The following is a 3,128-nucleotide window of genomic DNA, read 5'->3' on the forward strand; positions in this document are numbered from 1 at the left end:
ATATATATATATATATATATATATATATATATATATATAGTTTTAAACAGCAGAGTGGTGGAGGAAGCTTGCATCGTGCATGAAAAACGTCAACAAAAATATATAATGGAATTGCTCTCCCGGGCAGGCAGCCTCCTTGGGCTAAACATGGAACTAAATATATAAATGTAGAACTGGCATGGCATGCAATCAAAAGACAATTATTTTTGTTAGAAATGAAACCTCAAAGCGTAAAATTATTTTAATACAATCACAGGCAAAAATGTTTGTATCAGGTGCAAGCAAATATATATGAGAAAGCATTGAAAAATTGGCTACTGAAATAAATATTATTTGAAATCTTTTGTACGTTGATTAGAGTATTATGCCTTTGTAAAGTAATAATGGTTCACATCACGTGATTCAGGATCTTGCTTATGGAAGAAAACTGACGAAGAACGCTTAGTCTAATTAATTATACACAGAAGTTACAATCGTTAACTTTAGAAGTCATCACATACATCGCTTTACGTACTTGATGTTCTTTTTTCGATACCAAAGAAAGAAATTCCATGTTATATTCAGAAGTACCAGTGTATGAATACGATTCTTTCAGCGGTGGTTTCATGCCCAAGTGTGTTACAAAATACTAAACACTTTTAGTCCATCGCATAATTTTATTTTTGGTATTGTTCGATGACAGTATTGCATATATAGAATTCGAGATCATTGACAACTACTCAATATTTGAATCGATACATTAGAAAATATGAAGAATGAAAGCATGTCTGGTAACTGTAGAACAGGAAACACTCGGCTGAATGTCGAATTCCTATTTCAAAAAGAATCAACTACAAATATAATAACAAATTCAATCAACGGCACCTGTAACAAAACACGTGTCATTAAAGATTATTACAGGCGAATAAAAAAAATTTGAACCACAGAACTGTCTGCATTCAATAAAACATTACAATGGAAGACAAATCAACCCCATTACAAAAGCCACCATATGTAGGTCAAATAAAGAAATGTTAAAGTAAATAATAGGTAGAAGAAGTAAAAGAAGAATGATGATAGTGATGATGACGATAGTGATGATGACGATAGTGAAGATGACAATGATAATGTTTATAATAATGTTGATGATGACGACGATGAGAAAGAGAAAAAAGAAGAGAAATTAAACAAAAAATGAACATTTTTAACAGCAAGTGAAGAGGTCCAATATTAGTATTAGTGTTATTCTGCTTGAAATCCCGAGTTGTTCATATTTTACTTATTTGAAAGTCCTTTTCAAGACAGTACGACAGAATATTTACTGCTATTTTAGCTATCTGACCGGCTCCTATCACCCGAAGCATTACTGAGTAAGTAAAGAGATGTAAAGTGCAATGAAATGAACTTCCCAGAAACAACAAAATGCCTATAATAATTTAGCCAATAACAGACACAAGAGTTCATATAAATATTTCATCAGAACATCAAATAATTAGAAAAGTAACACCAAAGAATGCGGAAAACATTCATAATTGACTCTTGCTCTTGGTTTAAAACAGGATTGTACTGGCAAACATATAATCTCTCGAAACAAATGAAACAGTAGTCACTTTTCGATTCAATAACATTCATGTTATTGCATATCACTTGAAGGAAAGTAAATTAATATCAATGTGATAAATATGTTATATATGTATTTACTGTTTTCATGAACGAATGCAATACACAAACGTTCTGATCTAAAATGGGAAATAATGACAACGTAATAGGTTCGAACAGGTTGCTTTATCAAATTTGTAGGAAATAAATAAATGTAAATTTAAGCAAGCAGTGCATAGATGTATGTACAAATTTACAATATATTTTATAAGATTACAGCCACGCACTCATAGATATTATATGTGATATAGATATTCTATACGTCTATATATGTATCTGCATATATTGACACACATATATGTTTGCACACACACACACATGTCTTTAAACATTTGTAACTGCATTTACTGCTTAAAACACATACAACGATGTTTCCAACATATTTTGTCTTGCAGCAATATGAATGAATGGCAACAGTGGTAACGAAACTGCCATCATTAATTTGCCGAACAATTTAAGGTTATAATCCTAACTACAGTCACCGCGCTTCAAGCCTAAGTATATCTGAATTGTAGCTATAATAAATTTTAGATATAAGTCTGCATAGTTTGCGAAATATTGTGTACTTAAAACTGTCCGTGAAATTTCGTTTGAAGAGATTATTATTTTGTTTTGTTTCTTACGAATTAACCGCAAAAAGAAATAAAGTGTCGTTATGTTTTCAAAGCTTCTGTGACAAGGAAGCTGAGAAGTCATCATCAGCAGACTGAATGCGTCAAATATTCGAGAAGAGGATCTGTAGGTCAATTCAGCCTACACAATCAGTCTCCATCCAACAAATTTTACTCAAAAGGTTTTGGTCGACTTGAGACTGCGTAAGAAAGCAATATCCTATCGAAACGCAATGTCTAAATGAACTGTTTAACCACGCAGCCATTTCTGCACTAATTTATTTGTAGCTATGAGATGCAAAATGTAAAATAGGTTAGAAACATACTCCTATAGAAAATAATTATGAGATTATGTTACAATAATGCCGTAAGGCTAATTGATTTTGAAGCCTATTTATGCAATAAACTGCAAATGACATCCAGAATATATCAGGAAATCATGTAGCATGAAAATTCTCAACGAAACACACACGCGCGCCGCGCGCCCGTATACACTTACATGCACACACGCACGCGCATGGATACAAATATAATGTTTTTCTTTGATTATTAAATTCTAAGAAATCAGTGATTAAGAACAACTTTGATTTTCCAGGTAAAAATACTTCACGAAAATGTATATGAACGCACGTTGTTTCTATGCTGAGATGTGTTTCATGCGATCGAAAATTAATGAACACAAAAGAAATCTTTGTGACCGCTATCATTGTTTACCAAGAGTAGGTGTTCTTGTCGTATCTCTCAATATACCCTTTTGTTAAAATGTGGGATAGCAAAAGCACATTTCCTCGGATCAAATGCCATATGGCGTCTTCTTACGGCATGTTTCGAATTCAAGTCCCGCAAGAAACTTGTGTCAATGTGAAGGACCAATATATA

At 32.6% G+C, this 3,128-nt stretch overlaps 1 long non-coding RNA gene across 2 annotated transcripts in view; it reads left to right on the plus strand.

Annotated features, from left to right (window-relative positions):
• LOC128247567 (uncharacterized) overlaps positions 1–3,128 on the plus strand; it is a 57,830-nt gene that overhangs the window by 17,547 nt on the left and 37,155 nt on the right. The window lies entirely within an intron of this gene.

This window comes from Octopus bimaculoides, chromosome 4, assembly GCF_001194135.2.
Source record: "Octopus bimaculoides isolate UCB-OBI-ISO-001 chromosome 4, ASM119413v2, whole genome shotgun sequence".
Classification (NCBI taxonomy): domain Eukaryota; kingdom Metazoa; phylum Mollusca; class Cephalopoda; order Octopoda; family Octopodidae; genus Octopus; species Octopus bimaculoides.